Source organism: Carassius auratus, chromosome 2 (assembly GCF_003368295.1).
Source record: "Carassius auratus strain Wakin chromosome 2, ASM336829v1, whole genome shotgun sequence".
NCBI lineage: Eukaryota > Metazoa > Chordata > Actinopteri > Cypriniformes > Cyprinidae > Carassius > Carassius auratus.
In genome coordinates, this window is record NC_039244.1 from 20347501 (window position 1) to 20368395 (window position 20895).

Sequence of the window (20895 nt, forward strand, 5' to 3'; positions counted from 1 at the left end):
TGCACATATGGTGTTAATCTATATGGTTTGTTGCCATTGCTTCTGCAGTCGTCTACTGTATTTTCAAATGCATTCTCTTGTCTCGAGCTCACCAGCAGGTTCAAAATATAAATACATGGTGTGTGACCCTGCAAACAATGCACAATCCAAAGATTTCCCATCTCAGCATGTTACTGTCTCAAAGCAAGGCTTTAATACATGAGCTAAGTGGTATTCCCAGGCACTGTGTGTACGGTATTATGGAGACATCTCTTTATTCAATTTGCACCCATAAATGAAAATTCTATTAAAACAATTTGCCTCTAATAAGTCAAAATAATGAGTATGCAAAATAAATTGTATAGTTACAGTTACATTTTAAAGTAATGACATATATTTTCTCAGCATTCAGCATCATATGTTGCTTCTAAAATGAAATCTTGGGCCCAAACAAAACAAACCAAGTGTAACGTCTCCAGAGTTGGCCATTGATTTCCCCGTAATGAAAAACACAATTAGCATTTCTTAATTATGATTCACAAGCACTGATGTGTTTTCCTGCTTTTTCATCATTCTCCCATGACTGCAACATATGGAGTGAGTTAATCAAGCTAATGATCTAATTCACTGACTTCATTATTTCATGTAATTCATTTTCAACAAGTCCTCCAACTCATACGACCGTATGGGTCGTTTGTCACTATCCATAAATACGACCCACACGAGCGTTCTCTAAATTAGCGCCCCTATTGGCAACAGGAGGTATGATAAATGAACTTTCGCCTAAATGCATTTTGGGTTTATTTTAACATGTTTGCTATTTGCGTTTTGAATTGTTTGATTTAAACTCTCCCAGATGTTCGTGGATTTTGATGATATGGATTTTAGATGACTTCGAGACATGTACAGGTAAGGTTTTCTCCCGTCTCATAAAGTAGTCGATCGTTTATGAATAATATGAGTTTTTATTTTCAAATCGATACTGGACACTGTATGTCCTATTAAACCAGTTTGACGTTCAAATCATTTAATCGAAATCTGCAGCTTTATAAAGTTAGTTTTCATTGTGATATTCGTTTGAAATTCGCCTGTGGTGGAAAGAGGTCATGTAAAAGTCGCGCATTTACCATGTTTTTACCATAGTAACATGTCGCTGAACCATGTCACGTGTTATAAAACCTCAGTAACCACAACTCAATGTATCTCCCGTCATAACTGTAGTTTTACTTTGGTATTTGTAGTATAAACACGTTACCATGCTTTTCACCACAGTAACTGTGCTTATCGTGTACTCTTTAGTTAAGTAACACATTTGCCATGCCTTTAATACCTTTTTGTAATGTAATTGTGATTCAGTGTTTTTTTTCTTTTCAGTTTTGCAGTTTCTTCATATCACATACATCTCCAGCTCCTACAACAACATTCAGTGTCCAGCAGCTCTTTATGATGCTCTCTCTCTCTCTCTCTCTCTCTCTCTCTCTCTCTCTCTTTCTCTCTCTCTCTCTCTCTCTCTCTCTCTCTCTCTCTCTCTCATTTTCCTTTCCTATTTTTCTGAACTGTAATTCATAAATAAGTCACACATATTTTTCTTTCTTTCTCTTGTTCATCATGGCATATTTTCACAGCTCAGAATCAGATTTTGATCAGTTCTTGTATTAACAGGGAACTTGTACTCGAAGCTCAACTTGAAGAAGTTTCCAGTGAAGATGAAGTCCTTCAAAGGTTCGACACAGGTAATGTTGAAGATATGTAGTTATAACTGATTTACTTTAATTAATTTATCCTTACTTTATGTTAATAACCTTCCTTATAGTCCTTCCTTTCAAATATTTTGTTCACAGATCATTTCTAACACACTGTCTAAACATGTATGTATTAAAACAACAACAACAACGTGTTACTTTTTCTTTATTCCAGCTGAAAAGGAAGACCATGGGCCTGTCAAACCTTGTTTGTGGAGAGGGATGAATTTGACCATCTTGTGTGTTTACGGAGAAGACCAAAAGCTGCTAAGGCAGATATTTCCAGAGGTACGTCTGTGTTGATCTGAGCACCTCGACAGAACTTTACTGCAGTTACATTTTGCACCGAATTTTATGTTTTTTACTTTTTTAAATACCTCACGACCCCATCAGTACAAACCCTGTGCTATGTCAAAGTATTAATAATTCAAACAATTTCAGCAAATTCATATGATATTGTACAAGCGTACTCTCCAGCTTTTCCTCCTGCTGTCACTGACCATCGCCTCAGCTCTCATGCAGACTGTGTCCATTTTAAGTAGTCAGAGCGTTATATCCTAAAGTTTATATTGAGTCCACTGTATTCTTTATTAGCACCGTCTTAACCCGTTCTAACAGTACATGATATCTGTCCGCACCTCACAGTCTGCCTTTATTTCCATGTTGATTTTAATTGAACACGTCTGTTTAAAAGCAAGTCAGGAAATGCTGTGTAACTTGTCATGTGACACATCAGATCTTCAGTTAATTTGGCCAAATTAGATCATTTAAGGCTGTTCACACCAAGAATAGTAACTACAATAACTATTTTAGCATCCACACCAACATCAACCAATGATAAAGTTATGTTTATTAATATACACACTGCAGCGACGTTGATGTCTGCCACTTTAAATGATCAAGCTTTTGAAATGTGCATTTTGATTGGCTGTTTAATGTTCATCAGCTGGAAAATATATTCCACTGATGTTGTTCCTCTGTGTCATTAAGTATGGACTCATCCTTGGTATGAAGAGGTCTTTAAACTGCTTACAACAATCCTGCTGCATGTTATAGTGTAGAAAATAATTGAGAATAATATAGCTTGAAGATACAGCTTTCTTCCCTCTCATTTTGTTAAACTCAAACGCAAGATTTTGCCTTTCTTTGCTTGTTTGTCTTCATCTTAGTCCTTTACTCTCTCCACTCACTCACACATTCTCTCTTGCTCTGTTGTAAGGTACAAACAGAGCGGATGGTTGCATGATGGCCTCTTTCAGGTTTGTCAACTGAATGTCTACTAGTGTGGCTCAGCAAGTTCCTGTCATGATCAGCCCTCTCCAAGAAAGGTTTGTAGAAAATTGTAATCAATATTCATTTAATCCTCTAACCTGAATCTTTTGGTGAATTTACTTAATTATATCTGTCTTAATTCATATGTAATAAGCAATAGTAATTAAACATGGGGTTAATAGACATATTTTTGTTTTACAGCTGAAGAGCAAAAACACAAACAACATCAGTCCTGTTGGGGATGAGGAATGATTATGGCTCTATTGTGCCCAAACAGAAAAGAGTGAAAAGGTGCTCATCCCCATTGATGTGTCTGTATTCAAGCAATGCATTAGTACAGCATATGATGTTGATCTCTATTCAAGTCAGCAATTATCATTTTTCACATATACATCTTTTTATAAGTCCTAGAATGAACAAATCATCAGGGCATCATTTCTGGAATTTGGGCAGAAAATGACTGAATATGGTGAGTACTGACACCTGCACCTGTATTCACCAAAACTATTTTTCTTATGGACTTACAGTTTTTGAAGGAGGATGAAGTCAGTTGATGGAGAAATGAAGAACGAGATGTGTTGTATATGAAGACTTCAGATGCAAAAGCCTTTAAGTTCTGTATGAAATGTTCTTCTAAGAAGAATTTTAGAAGAAAACTTCAGGTGGAACTTAGATGCCTTTGCATCTGAAGTCTTCATATGTACTATGAGTTTTCAATACATAACTGATTTGTTATGACTGTTTTTATTATTTTCTACTTGTACAGAAAGACTGCAGTAGAAGGAAAGCTGGTACTGAGAACATTTGTCTTCACTCCAGACTAAAGAGAAGCGGGTCTGAGGCCAGAGATGGAGGAGTCAATGGTCACCAAATGCAGCGCTGCAGCCTGAAACTGTGAAGACTGAATTCCCAAACAGCTGTGTGACTGCACAGATGTTACGGCCATAAAAGAAACTTCACAACTGAGAGCCCATACCTCCAACAACCTTCAACAGGAATCAATGGTATGTCCATTACAACAATTCTAAATAATAATAATATATAATTGACACAATGATTTTGTCTCTCCAGGACATCTACGCAAGGTTTTTCTTTTGTTGAGGACCGTCAGAGACTCCAGCCACACGAGCCATGGATTGCTCTCAACATCACCATCAGACAGACATTATCACAGAACCAGCACCAGCAGACTGCAAAACAAGTTCCTTCAACAGGCAATCAGACTGAACTGAACTCGTACCAGTAACACCACACACACACACACACACAAACACACACACACATACACACACCAGCAGCCTCATACTGTGTGCACTGCACTCTATCAGCTACACTGACTGGACTCTGACTCACTATTATTCTGCAACCTGATATTCTGTTTGCACTAATTCATACTGTACTGAAAGTGAAAGTGACGTGACATACAGTCAAGTATGGTGACCCATACTCAGAATTTGTGCTCTGCATTTAACCCATCCGAAGTGCACACACACAGAGCAGTGAACACACACACACTGTGAACACACACCCGGAGCAGTGGGCAGAGGTATATCTACAGTATACAGTGATTGTTGTTAATTGTTTTCATTTTGTTCTCTCTGTATAGTATAGTATTGCACTATATTTTCTACCTGTATTGAGCTCTTATGTATACGGTTTATATTTTTGATACTGTATATGTGTTGCAAATATATTCAGTACTTGTCATGCTGCAGTTTGCAGAAAAGCATTTTACCACCTGTATACTTGCATTCATGGTATTGTGATAATAAAATGATTTGATTTGAATTGGTCACATGACTTGTTCATCAGTTGTATTGTTGTGCTGGATAACAATTGCAAATTGTTTATGACATTGAAGAAGATCATGATAGAGACATGGATTTGAAGAAAACCAGGAGAGCTCTGATGATGAGAAGGAAACTGGATGTGATTCTTTGGTGCTCAAGACATTTCACCATGCCTTCATCTGGGTTTCTTCATCTGATTAAAATAAAATGGTTTTAATGTAACCCATTTTTATTTCACTTGAATATAATTTGTCTTAATATGCTTCTTTATCGGTCTTTATGCTGCATCCTAGTAAAATATTGCGTATGGTGTTGGATAATCAAGTATGGTGAATATTCTGTACTAGAGATGGTTTTTTGGTAGATACACCATTTAATTTTGTAAACAACACATATAATCACCATGGTTGTTTTGATGAAGACATGAACATTTAGTAATATTAATGAAATTCAGTTAGATGAAGAGCTGCATTAGAAGAGACTGCATGGACTTCATGCACAACTGAAGGTGATGAATCAAGGAAAGATCAACATGAATCCTGTTCTGTATTATAATGAAGATGTTCATGCACATTACTGATGTCTAGCTCCTGAGCAGGACAAAGATGAGACATTCTTTACAGAGATTTATGAATTAGGTATTTTATATTATGATTCTTTAAATTGCATGAATTGTATGGAACCATAAACTGCACACTGTCACACATTGTCTTACTGAATGACACATTGGCCTTGTCTGATGAAATGTCAGAATATGTATTTGTTGTCTTTGTTTACTATTAGCACTGTATTATTGCTCTTGATCTTATGAAATAAATTGAGCTCTTTCCAAATGGGCACTTATGTTGATTTTCTGGTGTCTTAATTCTAAGATAACTATGACTTCCAACTTACATAATGGTATGCTTTTGAAAAGACAACCTACAAAATGTGTCTCAACAGTTTGTTGCCAATGATGAGAATAGAGCTGTGCATTTTTTTCCTGCCCTTCCATCCCCAGGGGCCCAGTAGAGTCCCCTTGAAGAGCAAAACAATTAACATTCCAAATGGCTGTAAATCAAAATCTGATTATAGTTTCAAAAAGAAAATTGGTAGGACAACTCATTATGCTATGTTTACTAAATAATGTTTGGCACAGCTTTCAAACATTCATAGAAAAGTGCTATACATGTGTTTATAAAAGTACTCTTAGTAAAATAAAAAATGTCAGCCTGCCTCTCACATATGTCATATAACTTTGCACAATAAACATGCTTAGATATCCCTTTGTTTAAAAAAAGAAGTATTTTTCACAATTTCATTATTAAACATTTTAAACTACATTGCCCATAAGCCTTAGCCATTCTATCGATGGAAAGTGAAAGTCATGGCGCTGTTTTTTGTAGTTCAATTAAGTTATGTTCAGGTTTAAGGTTAGGATCTCGGTAAAGAGGTAATTTCACAAAATATAGCAATGCACCATTGTTAACTGAAGGTACTATTGACGTAATAATTACAGCAAAATTTACTTTGCAACATTAAACGTTTTTTAATTTGGGCTAAAAGAAAGTCCAGTCACAGCGAGTCCTCGAGTGCCAAGTGGATTTCAAAGCCAATGAAAATCCAGTTGAGCAGAAGCGACACCCTTACTTGTCCATATACGGCCATTCATGACAGGCTTTTCCGGGTTCTTGTGGTGAATTTATTTTCACCCACTAAATATAAAACTAAAATGACGGATTTGCATTGTGGGGTAAACCTGATTCAGCAATAGATTTGTTGATTACAGTTATTTATTTTCAAACAAGGGCCTCATATTTGCGATTATACACATTCTTTACCCTAATATTAATGTACAATATTTAAGCTCAACATTTTTGCATATACTGTATGAAAAAATAATATTATATTTATATATTTATAGTGTATTAAATGTATACATTTAATCACTTGTGTGTTTTTTGGAGATGTATTTACAATCTTGCAATTTTTAGCTCTACCAGTTAAACTACAGAAAAAAAGGAAAATAATAATAAAAATAAATAAATAAATACAATTTAAAAAACACAGGGATAATTTTTTTTTAGTAATTTCCATATCAGTGTTTATTGATATGTCAAACTTTTCAGACAAACAATGCAAATAACACCATTCTTTCTCTCTAGTTTGTCACTATGAAGAAATAAAAACAAAAAAATAATATATTATTGTGAAATATAACAACTTTTAAAAATTACTGATTGATAAAGTAACTAATAGGTACAGACAGAATTATGTAATAGAAAATCCCTTTAAAACTAAATTGGCTAATATAAAAATATATATATAAAATAAAAAAAATGAACAAATAAATAAAAATTGTCAATTTGTTTGCAGAGAAGTTTATAAAATGCCAAATAATATTTTTACAAACCAGGAGTTGCAAGGCACCAGCTGAAATCATATTCTTTTCTTTCATTTAAAAGTGATTAACTAATTAGAAAAATATTGTTAAGACTAATATTTCACATGATTACCTCTTAATCTCCTGTAATCACTGATCGCTTCTGTTGTGAACATATGCAAGACAAACTAAAACGGTTATTAATAATTATATTTTATAAATCATTTTCAGCTGGAAAATGCATTTCTATCATTAAATGACCTTAAAGGTCACACACACACACACACACACACACACACACACACACACACACACACACATATATATATATATATATATATGGCATATAGAATACAGTAGGTGGGATGGTGATAGTGACAGGAGTGTTCACAGTAGAGATGGGAGTGTTGACTAGAGGAGAAATAATACAAGTAGACATGCTAACGACTGAGAGCAGATGTGCCACACAAGAGAGAGTGATGTGGATGCTTTTGGAAGGGCTGCTATTGTGGAGAGCTGATGGAGAAGGACTCAGTAATCTGTCAGAAATCCTGCAAGACAGGAAAAAATTGAATTTATAACATGATGAATAATTAAAACATTGACAACAAATGAAAGTGACGTGACATACAGCCAAGTATGGTGACCCATACTTAGAATTCTTGTTCTGCATTTAACCCATCCAAAGTGCACACACACAGCAGTGAACACACACACACGGAGCAGTGGGGATCATTTATGTTACGGTGCCCGGTGAGCAGTTGGGGGCAGCGCAAAAAAAGTCGTATTGCCGGGCCGAGACTCAAACCCACAACTTTATGGTTAAGAGTCAAACTTTCTAAGCACTAAGCCACGACTTCCCCCTAGCAACGGGCTAGTGGTTAAAGACAACATAACTGCAGCGTGTATAATAATAAACAGAACTTTATAATTTGTTGGTAGCGATGCTAAAATAGTCATTATAGTTATTGTTCTTGTTGTAAACACCTTTAAATGATCTAATTTGGTCAAATAAATTAAAGACCTGGGGCCGGTTGCATAAACTGCTTAAACTAATCTTTAAAAAAGTTAGCCATATAATTTGATTTACTCTAGACTTGTCATAATTGTTTAAAGTCAGTTACAAAAACATAGATTGGTCCAATTTTACTAAGAAATATGATTATCTCTTGGTTAACTGCTAGTTGGTCACAGTCTTAACATAATAGCTATGTTTACGCAACCGGCCCCTTTTGTGTCACATGACAAGTTACACAGCATTTCCTGACACAGTCTGCATGAGAGCTGAGGCGATGGTCAATGACAGCAGGAGGAAAAGCTGGAGAGTACGCTTGTACAATATCATATGAATTTGCTGAAATTGTTTGAATTATTAATACTTTGACATAGCACAGGGTTTGTACTGATGGGGTCGTGAGGTATTTAAAAAAGTAAAAAACATAAAATTCGGTGCAAAATGTAACTGCAGTAAAGTTCTGTCAAGGTGCTCAGATCAACACAGACGTACCTCTGGAAATATCTGCCTTAGCAGCTTTTGGTCTTCTCCGTAAACACACAAGATGGTCAAATTCATCCCTCTCCACAAACAAGGTTTGACAGGCCCATGGTCTTCCTTTTCAGCTGGAATAAAGAAAAAGTAACAAGTTGTTGTTGTTGTTTTAATACATACATGTTTAGACAGTGTGTTAGAAATGATCTGTGAACAAAATATTTGAAAGGAAGGACTATAAGGAAGGTTATTAACATAAAGTAAGGATAAATTAATTAAAGTAAATCAGTTATAACTACATATCTTCAACATTACCTGTGTCGAACCTTTGAAGGACTTCATCTTCACTGGAAACTTCTTCAAGTTGAGCTTCGAGTACAAGTTCCCTGTTAATACAAGAACTGATCAAAATCTGATTCTGAGCTGTGAAAATATGCCATGATGAACAAGAGAAAGAAAGAAAAATATGTGTGACTTATTTATGAATTACAGTTCAGAAAAATAGGAAAGGAAAATGAGAGAGAGAGAGAGAGAGAGAGAGAGAGAGAGAAAGAGAGAGAGAGAGAGAGAGAGAGAGAGAGAGAGAGAGAGAGAGAGAGAGAGAGAGAGAGAGAGAGAGAGAGCATCATAAAGAGCTGCTGGACACTGAATGTTGTTGTAGGAGCTGGAGATGTATGTGATATGAAGAAACTGCAAAACTGAAAAAAAAAAAACACTGAATCACAATTACATTACAAAAAGGTATTAAAGGCATGACATTGTGGTTAATGATTTTTAACTACAAATACCACAGTAAAACAGTTATCATGGTAAAAAAAAAAAATATGGTAAGTGTTGTGGTCACTGGTCATTTCAGATTCGTTGCGATTGCCACACATTCGTTCACTGGCATTCACAACATATTTGTAAAGAAAACGTCAAACTGCACTTACTTTGACATTAATTGCAGACAATCAGAACAGTACCTTAAAAAATAAACCATAAAATAAAATTGTTTACAAACCTGGACAACAACGCATGGTAAGATGTTGGGTCACGCCTCCTTTTTTTGGGTGGTAACGATGGTAACGACAGTCAAAGGTCATTTGATGACGACACACCCGACAAACGAGACTGTCGTAATACGGCCGCTAGAGGGCGCTTGATTTTAAAACGTAATAATAGGTCGTAATATGCTGCTTGCACAAACGACCTATGTGGTCGTTTTTAAGAGGAGGACAGTCTCTTCATTTTCCAGGAGGGACTCCTGTTTTCTGAAAAAAAAAAAAAAAAAGATCTGCAAAAAATATATAAATAAACACAAATTCAAGCAATCCGCCATCTTTGACTCAAAAAAGCACACAAGCTTAGACAGATAGATTTTTGGGGCAAATAAATGGAACTCAAAATATAAATGGAAAATACTTGTTGTGTAGACATACAAATTTAATAGTTTAATGAGTATGCTTTACCTTGCTGCAATTGAATGAAACTAAAAAGGCTTGAACTAAAAAACTTGCTAGATAATAAAGGCCTGAAAGCTAAAAACTAGAATTGGCGAATAGTCTTTTAATTGGTTCATTTTATTGAACTGCACAAACAAACCACTTCAGTAGAATCCAGAAGAGAGAGAAAGCAGTTATTTTTATTTTTATTTTTTTTGTCGATTCTCTAATGCTACATCTTTAGAATAATCCAGTTCCTTAAAATGAAACAGAATTGCCATTGCTACCTCTATAGGAGAAAGAACCGTTTAGGCTTGTGCGTTTGATTACTGCTTCAGTTCACTTGATCGTAAAGCTGCATTTGCAATACAATTTGATGTCCAGTGTTGCCAAGTATGAGGTTTCCCATCCAGGTTTTCCTGCGGAATTGGGCTTCTTGTAAAGAGTTGCCGCAGGTTAAATTATTTTCAGTGTTTAGAGGTTTGTTTAACATATTGCGTAAATTGTAACTGACTGAAATGCATGTGGGCTGTTGAAAACTAACATTAAAATAGCATGAAAAAAAAAAACATTCTGTAAGTGATATAACTGCAAGATAATGGGTTTTGTGAGGGTGCTCCTATTTTGAGCTGGTACCTGGCACCCCTGGTGATGTCATAAACACAATAGTGAAGTTACTTTATTTATATCCTAGAGCTTTATACAATACAGATCGTTTCAAAGCAGCTTTACAGTGATAAACAAGAAAATAGTGATTCAGTGATGCGAACAAAATAAAATAAAAATTAAGCTGTAAAGAAGTTAGTAACGCCACTGATTTAGTTAGTTCATAACATTGCTTTGCTGCTGGTGTAGGAAAGATGGCCTATTATTTGCTGTTTGCATTTCTTTCACTTAGACAGTTTTACAGTTCCTGATAAAAGCACAATCTCCAGCCATCATACATCAGTTATACACGGGTGGGCACACATTTCAATGATGTAGAAAACTACAGTTTGAATAAAGCCTACACAATGTCTTTTGGGCATACTTGAATTCTATATGCACCTGGAGAGCATCTGAACATTCTGGGGATGAGACAGAAATGCATTTATTCAGGAGACTTCAGTGCTGTTTAAAGTAAACATGCACTTAAAGGAAGTGAAACTAATTTAGCAAAAAGAGGACTCTCAGAAGAGACATTAGCCAGGGCAGAGAAATGATGCCCTTCATGTTCAATCTCCAACCGTGTGTCTGAGAAATGGGATTTTTCACTTTAGGTATTCAATGACGTTTTATCCATCGCCGCTCTGAATATCTGGGATAGTTTAATACCAATACCAACACACACAATACACACACACCCAGAGCAGTGCGCAGCCATTTATACTGCGATGCCCAGGGAGCAGTTGGGGGTTCGGTGCCTTGCTCAAGGGCACGTCAGTTGTGGTATTGCCAGCCCAAGACTCGAAACCACAACCTTAGGGTTAGTAGTCAAACTCTCTAACCACTAGGCCACAACTTCCCATATTTTACAAAAGGTATCATTTCTTAATGTTAATGCATTGTCTAACAATCAACAATATATTTTTATTTTTAAATATATATATATATTTTTAAATTAAACCTTATTGTAAAGTCTTAACAAAGTTGTATGTATTGTTTCCTCTCTGTGTGAGTATCTCTTTCACACTGTAAATGGATGCACCGGCTGCGTACAATTTTCTTGAAGCCACCAGGGTGGCAGAGGCACCAGGGCTTGGGCTTGTCATCGCTGCTTGCAGCTATATTTCTTCTATTCTTGTTTGATGTTTTTTTTTTTACACAAAAATTAGATAATGTTTTACAGATACAGATTTGAAATGACATAAGGGTGAGTAAATGGTAAAGAATTTTCATTTTGCACAAAAATATTTATTTAAGACTGATCCCAAAACCAGAGTTGGCATTGTACTGCTCTTCGATAAAGGACCATCTGGTCTGATTGTTTAGCCAGAAAATTTTGAAGATAACGTGGAACCTGAAAACACAGCAAATGTGCAGGAGTTAAAAGCAGCCCAGAGGCTCATCAAACTTTCAGCTTGACTCAGTGAATGGATAAACCTTTCAAACTTTTCAGGTTAACCTAGTAAGCCACACTGGATGAACATGACCCAAGACACCTCTGCAGTCCCCTACATTGATTGGTTCAGTAATAATAAAACATGCTAAACAAGCTTTTGCCTCATTATGAGAGTAAACTAAATATTCAGTGGATAGCAGATGTCTGAATCATTTCACGACCTCAGCTATTGTTATTATCACCACATTGCACTAGTCTCTGACTTTTTACAGTGACTCATCATGATTCATCATCATCAGTCTTGAATTCCTCTTCATCAGCACATGCCGAATCCCATTCTTTCCATCCCCGTTTCTGTGCCGGTCTCCTGAAAGTTGCATAAATCATGAAAAGAGAATTGTACGTTGTTTTACAAACCATTAGGAAGTTGCATGAGGCAGTTTAATGTTCCATTGCTAATGTCCCTACCCAGTCATATTCAGTAATGATATAAAATTACTGCCGTCAGCCTGATGATGTTTGCTTTAGGCGCACTTAGAAGGCAATGCTTACACTGTAATTATGGGAACAGCACCTCCACCAGGAGGATAACATGAGAGGAGTGGAGATCCTGACCTTTTCTGTCCTGGTGATTTCTTGGACTCTGGTGATCAATTTTCTTCCTTTTAACGCCAATGTTCAAAACACTGTATTCAACAGTACCTCGGTATACTGTCTAACTGTAGTCCTTCCCCATGCAAATGGTAACTTTCCCTATACAGTACAAGATCTTGTGACGGTTTCTGCAGTGAGCATCTGGAAGGCTGAGGCCCCATTTACAATAGTGCGTTATCGTTTAAGAAATGAATCAAATTAAAATGATCCGCGTTTACACTGGTGTTTACACAGCCATGCCATCGTTTTCTAAAGTCTCCATTTTGGTCTGTTTAAGCTGTAATGCAACCCCGGAGTTTTCACTAAAACGGGGTCAGTAGCATTTTCAAAAGTCTCTGTTTTCAAATGTGGAAAATGCCAGAGTAGTGTAAACGATAGGCGTAACCTTACTCACTCTCAAGCCATCAGAGATGTGGATGTGTTTATTTCTTCATTGGAACAGATTTGGAGAAATTTAGCACAACCTCACTTGGTCACAGATGGATCCTCTGCAGTGAATGGGTGCCATCAGAATGAGAGCTCAAACAGCTGATCATCACAATAACATCACAATAATCCACAAGTAAGTGATCTACAAACTGTATGTTTGTAATAAATCCATCATCAAAACATTTTAAACTTCAAATCATTGTCTTCTGCTAAAGTACAACTCTATCCATAATATAGATTTCTCCAATAAAAAATAAAAAAATGTTTAATCTAAATCAGGAGAGAATTATGCACAGATCAAGAAACATTTATGGGTGAAAAAAGTCCAAAACCATTCTAAACAAATATGTAAATGATTTTTGATGTGAGAAAGTGTTATTTTCACTGGAGAACTTATTATTATGGATAATGAATCTATCATAACCTATCTTGGCCAGAAGTGATGGTTTAAATTTAAAACGCCTTAATGATGCATTTGTAACTTACAAACACACAGCTTTTCTCCTCACAAGATGTTAATTGATGGACTGGAGTTGTGTGGATTACTTGTGGATTTCTGTAATGTTTTCAGCAGCTATTCTATGACTCTCATTTGGTACCTAATCACCTCAGAGGATACATTGGTGAGCAAGTGATGTACATGCTAAATTCCTCCAAATCTGTTCTGATGAAGAAAAAAAAAATCATCTTGAATAGCCTGAGGGTGAACTATTACTTCAAGTGTCCAAATACTTTTCAGGTATATTTCAACATATATTTCAACATATCTTACATCAGCGTGATATATGCAAGTTACACACATCTCAACTCATGTTTAAGAGGCCTAATTACAACCTCTCTGGTTTATTTGACAATACATTTTGCATATTTTCCATGAGCCATTATTTTTTCAATTGTTCTGTTTCCCAGTTTTCAAATTCCTGGCCTTCTCCAAGCATCTTTCCCCAATACAGTTAGTTTCCCTGCACTTCCAGATCAGGTGGTTTCTATATATGATAGCTTCCTACCAACTCAAAAAATAAATAAATAAATAATAATCATTAAAGTAGCACAATACCCCAAAGAGAGCCGCTGTGCTTTGATATGACAATAGTCTGTAAAGTGCCCTTTAAAGTCTATCTTTCGTGACAGCTGCAGTTGAACACTTTCATTCTGCAGCCAGGGTTTCCCCATAAACTTAAAGATAAAACTTTGACTCTGTTTCCGAAGAGACAGAAAGCGTTTTACTCTTTTAAAGTCTTCTATTCTATTTTAAAGTCTTCTATTCTATCTTCTAACATGGAAAACATATCACATGACCGTAGTTTTAAAAGTGACCATAGTGTTCCCATTTTATTCGTATAAAACAGTTCTCATTCAAATGCAACCTCTTTTATATTGGGAACATTTCAGTGGGAACAGTTAAATCAGTACCATAAAAGGGGGTTCCCTTAAAAGCAATTTAAGATCTCTTCTTGATGGAGAAAAATATTTTTATTGGTTAGTCTATTGTAGCTTGTAAAGAAGGTCCTATTTTCGTTTGAAAATTTCAGGGTTTTTATCCTTTGGTAAGGAAAAGGCAATTACCCTTTAAAGGTCAAGTTGGCAATAATAGAACTTCTGTGCCTCCAATGTCTTAATAATACAGAAAAATATGTAAATGTCCAAAGAGGGCAAGATTCGTGGGGTGGGGTTTCACATACAGCCTGACTAATTTAAAACCAAGCAGTACTCCATAAACTCAGCTAAGATCTTCAGTTTTGCACTCCAATACAGCTGAGCTACTTCTAAAAGAATATTAGCCGTAAGCTGAATTGTGGTAAATATTACCCTTGTTTCATTGTTACTTAAGTTAGACTGGACACTCAAAATATGCCACAAAACCAGGCGATGTAGCCTAAAAATATAACATCCATATAAACCCACTGCTCCGGGTGTGTGTTCACAGTGTGTGTGTGTGTTTGTGTATGTGTGTGTGTTCACTGCTGTGTGTGTGCACTTTGCACTTTGGGTTAAATGCAGAGCACAAATTCCAAGTAAGGGTCACCATACGGCTGAATGCCACGTCACTTTTTCAAAAGTGGACCAATGGAATTATTACAAAAGCAATGTTCCGAATGGCACACTTACCATAATGGTCACACATGTTTTTTTTTTTTTTTTCTATGCATTAGATATCTACAACATTTGCCTAAATGTGTGTTTTATATAATCAGAACACAATGCAAGAGTTAATATGCATTGATGTTATTAACTATAACTAAAATTAAATATTAAAATGGGTTCTGTTAATTGAAATACAGCCGAAATAAAATAGAATCTAAATGTCAGATTTAACTTAACATTAGTTAAAGCTTAAAATACTTTGAAAATGGGAAATGTTATTTTGGGAACTAACTCAAATAAAATCAGCTGAAGTACTAAAATTATTAAAAATACAATTGAACAAATTCAATGAATGCTCATATTAAATAATAAAAATGACAAAAGCACATAACAAAATTACTTAACCTGAAAATAATATTATATAATAATAATATATAAATACTATTATAAATAATTATTGTATTGTACACTGTTTGCAGCATAATGGTCATCAATGTGGAATATGTTTGAAAAGTCAATGGTCACATACTGTAGCATTTGTGCCCATCATGCTTTGTGTAAGGGATGAACAACAAAAAAAATATGTGTAACCATTATTGAACCGTATTGCATTTTTATATATACTCACATTATGTTAATTGTTATCTGCTCTCTTTGAAGTGGCATCAACAAAGTCATCTTGAATAGAACCAAAGGTGTTTGATGTTATAATATCAAATACTGCTGCATGTTCATAGGCAGTTCACAGGCTATCACAGCACAACACACTGCACTTTCAAGGACAATACAAACACAGCCTCTGAAAGAGAAGTTGTGATGGACAGCAATCTGTCCTGTTGTTTTGAACATAGTGAGAACACCTCTGTTTCTCTGTGAGGGTGAAGGGCCAGCCTGGCTTTGGGATGAGAGACAGAACTCATCACTCCAGCACAACACCTGCTAAGAGCACAATTAGAGGCCATTAGCTGGGTATGAAAAGGCCATAGCTGAATTTCCAGACTCAGCTCCAAAATTAATGAATCCTGGCAAAGCGTTTATGTGCGTGTATGTGTGTTTCAGTTAAATGTGACATTGAGTGCGGCTGGAGGGGTGCCGCTAATTTCAGGCCTTTGTGATCCTCATTCATAGATGTGAGAGATTAATGCCATCCTCACACAAGGCCGAGGGATCACCATGACAGCAGGGGCCAGACAGCACAACGTCCAGCTACATCTGTTCAAATGACAATTTAGTGGAATTGAGAGGTTATGTGTAACGAGAGGCTGCTGATAGTTTTGCCGAAATGTGAGGCTTATAGATTCGTTAAATTAAAACATGCATAGATGCGTGTTATGCATTTTCAGTCATTTAGGGCCATGATATACAGTTTTAAGCAAGTAATTGAAAGTTGAGAATCATCAAAGAACTCAGACATTTTAGGCAAATGTAGGCATTGCTATAACAAACATGCATTTAACTACATCACAGAACAAATTAACTCACAATTGAATTATTTAATTGAATATTCTGTTTTACTCAGAAAAATAAAAGTTAATGGATATACAAGGGACTGCAAACAGCAATTCTCTTTGAGTTTAACAATATTTTTAGTCTTTGCAAAATAAATAGATTATTTTTACTATAAATATTGCCAATAAAGACTTATTTTTTTCTTCGTAAATTCAGATTACACCTGTATACAGTTAACCACTTAATATGAATAAAATAAAATTCTTCTCTCTTTTCATAACATCTGTAACCATGTGCACATACACTACAGTACACTTAAGCACAGAAACTACTTTCTACTAAATATTACTACTAAAATCTCATTGGTAATAAAATATGACTAAAGAGGCTAAAATCATTTTGGTTAAAAAGAAATGAAAGAGCCACCTGGGCCCCCACACACAGTCTCTTCCTGTCTGTTATCATTAGTCGAAAGGGCTAATTCATGAGGCTGAAGTGGTTGCAAAGCTGTAATCAGAAGGTCCTCTCCTACTCAATGCCAGAAGAGCGTGTATGAGACTGTGAGGGGAAGTCTGCTTTCAGCCCTGCAGGCCCAACACAGGACACCCAAACCTCCAGCCCTGATGAAGGGAAAAAATGTCAAAGCATTCTGATTACCAGAGCTCTTCAATCAAAGCTCTATATCCGTGTCTGAACCAGAGAAGTGATTGGGGAGCTCCGGCTTGCCAGAGATTCTCTGATTGTGACTGTAGAATGAAGTGAGCCTTGTGTGGCGTGGCTGCAGCTGCAAAATTTGAAATGTGTGGCCAAAAGGCCATTTGGGAAATTATTGGTTTTGAATTTGTGACTCGAGTTAGCAAAACAAGCCACTCCGAAAGCGTTTTCAAATGAAAGAGGTGTGATGGATTGAGAATTTGGATTGGTGTCAGGTGGTGCACCGATCTAACAAGCCTTTGTTGACCTTCCAGGTAAATCCGGTCAAAACCAGCTGAGCAGTTGGTTTTACATGGTTTTTAATCAACCAAAGCCAGTCTAGATGAGGGATCTTAACCTTGTAATGCCAATTATCGCTTAGTGGTTAGAAAAACAGAGCAGGCACAGTCTTGTAATGGTCTAGATTGTTGACGAGATGGACCACCAGCCAGCTTGACCGAGGTAGACCTGGTAGATCATTTTGGTTAAGGTTTTTATGGTAGGTAGACCACCTTAGACTCAAATTAACCACAAGGCTTTTTTTTTTTTAACAGGAAAGACCATGAATGCTAAGCATTGGTACAAACCTGGTGATCACCAACCAGAAAGCCATTTAGCTGCAGGTAATGGGCTTATACTTACAGTGACTCCCATAACAATGAGGTGCATATTAATTGAAAGAATAACAATGAAGAAAAGCATAGAACTCCCACACCTCCAAGATTGTTGCACAGTGAGAACTTCAGACTAAATGGTTTAATGTAAATTGTAAAAGGAGCCAGTTAAACTTTTAGAAAATGAAAAAGCACTCACTCTCACTCTCAGACACACACACACAGACAGCCCATTATATGTATTTGAATAGAATATGTAATCTCTGCTCATTTCATGTGGAATAAATGATGGTATAAATCAACAGCCAGGTTGTCCGTACCATGATGAATGCATGGGTAGGAAATACTGGCTATACTTAATGAGGCGACTGAATAATATAGGCTATATTAAAGTTTGTTAGGTCATTAGAGCCCATTCTTTAAGATAATGGGTGGCTTAGATGCCTTTCCTGCTAGTTCTTCAAGCAAAATAAGGCATGAAAAGAATATATTCTTGGCTAAAAAAGCAGGAGGAACTAAATCAAAAAGAGACAAAAGACTTCCTATTCACTGTGCATGGCATACGGTTCCTCATAAGAAGGTGTTTTAAACATACATTCTGTTAATGGAGCTCCATTTGGCCTTCCTCGTGTCCAAAGGAGATATGCATAACAGAATGGATACTCTCAACTCATATAAAGGGATGATGATGAATTGATTAGATTTTTCATTACTCATCTTCAGAGCTCTTTGAAAATATTGCAAACTTTCCAAAAACATGGTGCTCTCCTTTCCCTCTCAGCAGCTGACTCATAACCATTTCTCTCTGGCCAGCTGAGCCTTTCCATTAATACTGAAGGGAAAATTGCCAGAATGTGACATCTGCTTAAGGGGTCGAGAGGAAACATGGAATTTCAGACTCGTTCATCAGTCACTCTCAGACTGTGGCTCTAGCAATCAGAGCTCTTCAGTTCGGTTCTTCACGCCGAGAATCAAGCATGATTATACAGAAATGCATTTGACGATGCGAGAGTGTGTTTAAAGGTTTTTTAATCATATAATTGAGACAAATTTGTTTGCGAGACTGCAAAATGGTGCAATTCCTTCAAGGATGAGTCATTTTGTACCATTTGTACCATTACCATTTCGCTCTTTAAGTAGTTTGAATAGCAGGTGAGTAAAAGGGTGGGTTCCACCCTCAACCGAAGTTGTATTGATTATCTGGTTTCCCAGCCTGTTTTAGCAGTGTTTAGAGCACATGTTCCCTGAGAAACCCGCTTGCTGATCTGCTTAACCAGCTCAACATCAGTTTGGACAGGCTGAAATGCTAACTAGACCAGCTAAAACCAGAAAACCACCATAGGATGGATTAACCTTTTTTTTTTTTTTTTTAAGCAGGAACTAAATTTTTTTCAAGTTTTTGGATTTTCTTCTTTTATTTAACAAATGACTGATATATGTTTTTTCTTTATTTCTTTAAAAGATAAGGAATACAAGAAATATTGTAGGCTGGTTTCAGTCCTACCGTACCTGCATGGGTTGACCACTACCAGAGCTCCAAGATTTTTGTCCTTAGTAGGAAGACAAGAGCACACACACACACACACACACACACACAATTGTCAAGGTGAGACAACCACAATTACACAAATTGGATAGTGAGATGCTTCAGTGGCCACCTGCCTCTATAGCGTAACCTCTCGTTTCCCGACATGTGGCATGCGCACACACACAGCAGGTCAAGGCCCCGACATGTGCATTCACACTTGCCGTGGAAGGTGTACAGAGTGCAGGATGTTTCAGAGCTTAGTAATTGATAGTGACTGGACAGATAGTGGTAAAGCGGCCGGAGGGAGGATGCTGTCAGACTGGAAGACAAGAACTCTGCTGAGGAGAGCAATACTTCACTAGACTCACCCTCCCACTCTCATCTCATTCATTAGCAGCCACCTGATGGAAGGCCACTGATCGATCCACAGGACATCCTCTGCTGCACAGAACCAGAGAAAAACCACACTTTTATTTCACAGGAGCCCAGGAGAGGAGACCTTTGAATCAAACGGAAAGAGAAAATGGTACAATGTCGTCCAAAACGCTGAAACCACATTGAAAATCACACATTTTTCTAATCATGTTGGATAACTTGTGGAGTACATGGAACTCCAAACCAAATATTTAGAAATTTGGAAAAAGTATGTTAATTGTTAAGGTTCAGTTCAACTTTTTACTCAAATGGATATGCTAATAATAAAATAATTAAAATAAGGACATAATAAAAACAGAAGAATTTTCCTTAGCAGTCTCAGCAGGATAATTATCATAATAAAAACTAAAATGAACTATTGCTGAAATGAAATAAGATGTAAATCTCAGATGAAAAACAAACTAAAAAAAAGTAGAACTCTTGAAATAAGGAATAAGTTTAGGCTGAAGCACAAAATAAAACTGAACAAGCTAAAACTGAACCAAAAAAAAAAAAAAAGATAGAAACTTAAATAATCTAACTCAAATTTAATTAAAATTCTAATTAATACTGAAAATATAAAAGCAAACTCAAATTACGAATAAAAATTATAACAACAAAGAGTAACACTGAGTCTCAGAGATTTATGGAGCTTTTCCACTGCATGGTACAGCTCGGTTCGGTTTGTGTTTCCACTGCAGTTTAGTACTGCTTTAGAGTGGGCGGGATTATACATTATAGTGTTTAATATATAATATACATAAGTCGTTATAGTTGTGCTGCCTCTACTGCTGTGATATCATCGTAAATGTGACACTAACAAACACACAACAATGAAGCATATCATTGGAATTGTTTTCTTTTTTCTCGGCATGTAGTTATTTTTAATTGCAAGACAGAATTTGTTTCAAAAGATGCTGAAGGCAGCCA

The 20895-nt window shown here is 36.3% G+C and overlaps 1 long non-coding RNA gene across 4 annotated transcripts; it reads left to right on the forward strand.

Moving 5' to 3' along the window:
* Positions 1-1947: 1947 nt before the first annotated feature.
* On the forward strand, positions 1948-4185 carry LOC113110973 (uncharacterized). 4 transcript variants are annotated; one of them, XR_003293236.1, is made up of 6 exons: positions 1948-2009; positions 2941-3049; positions 3195-3284; positions 3399-3462; positions 3760-3997; positions 4065-4185. It is a non-coding gene; the product is annotated as an uncharacterized LOC113110973 (long non-coding RNA). The 4 variants fall into 4 exon arrangements; XR_003293240.1 differs by having other exon boundaries at positions 3813-3997; XR_003293239.1 differs by having other exon boundaries at positions 3405-3462.
* The last annotated feature ends 16710 nt before the right edge of the window (positions 4186-20895 follow it).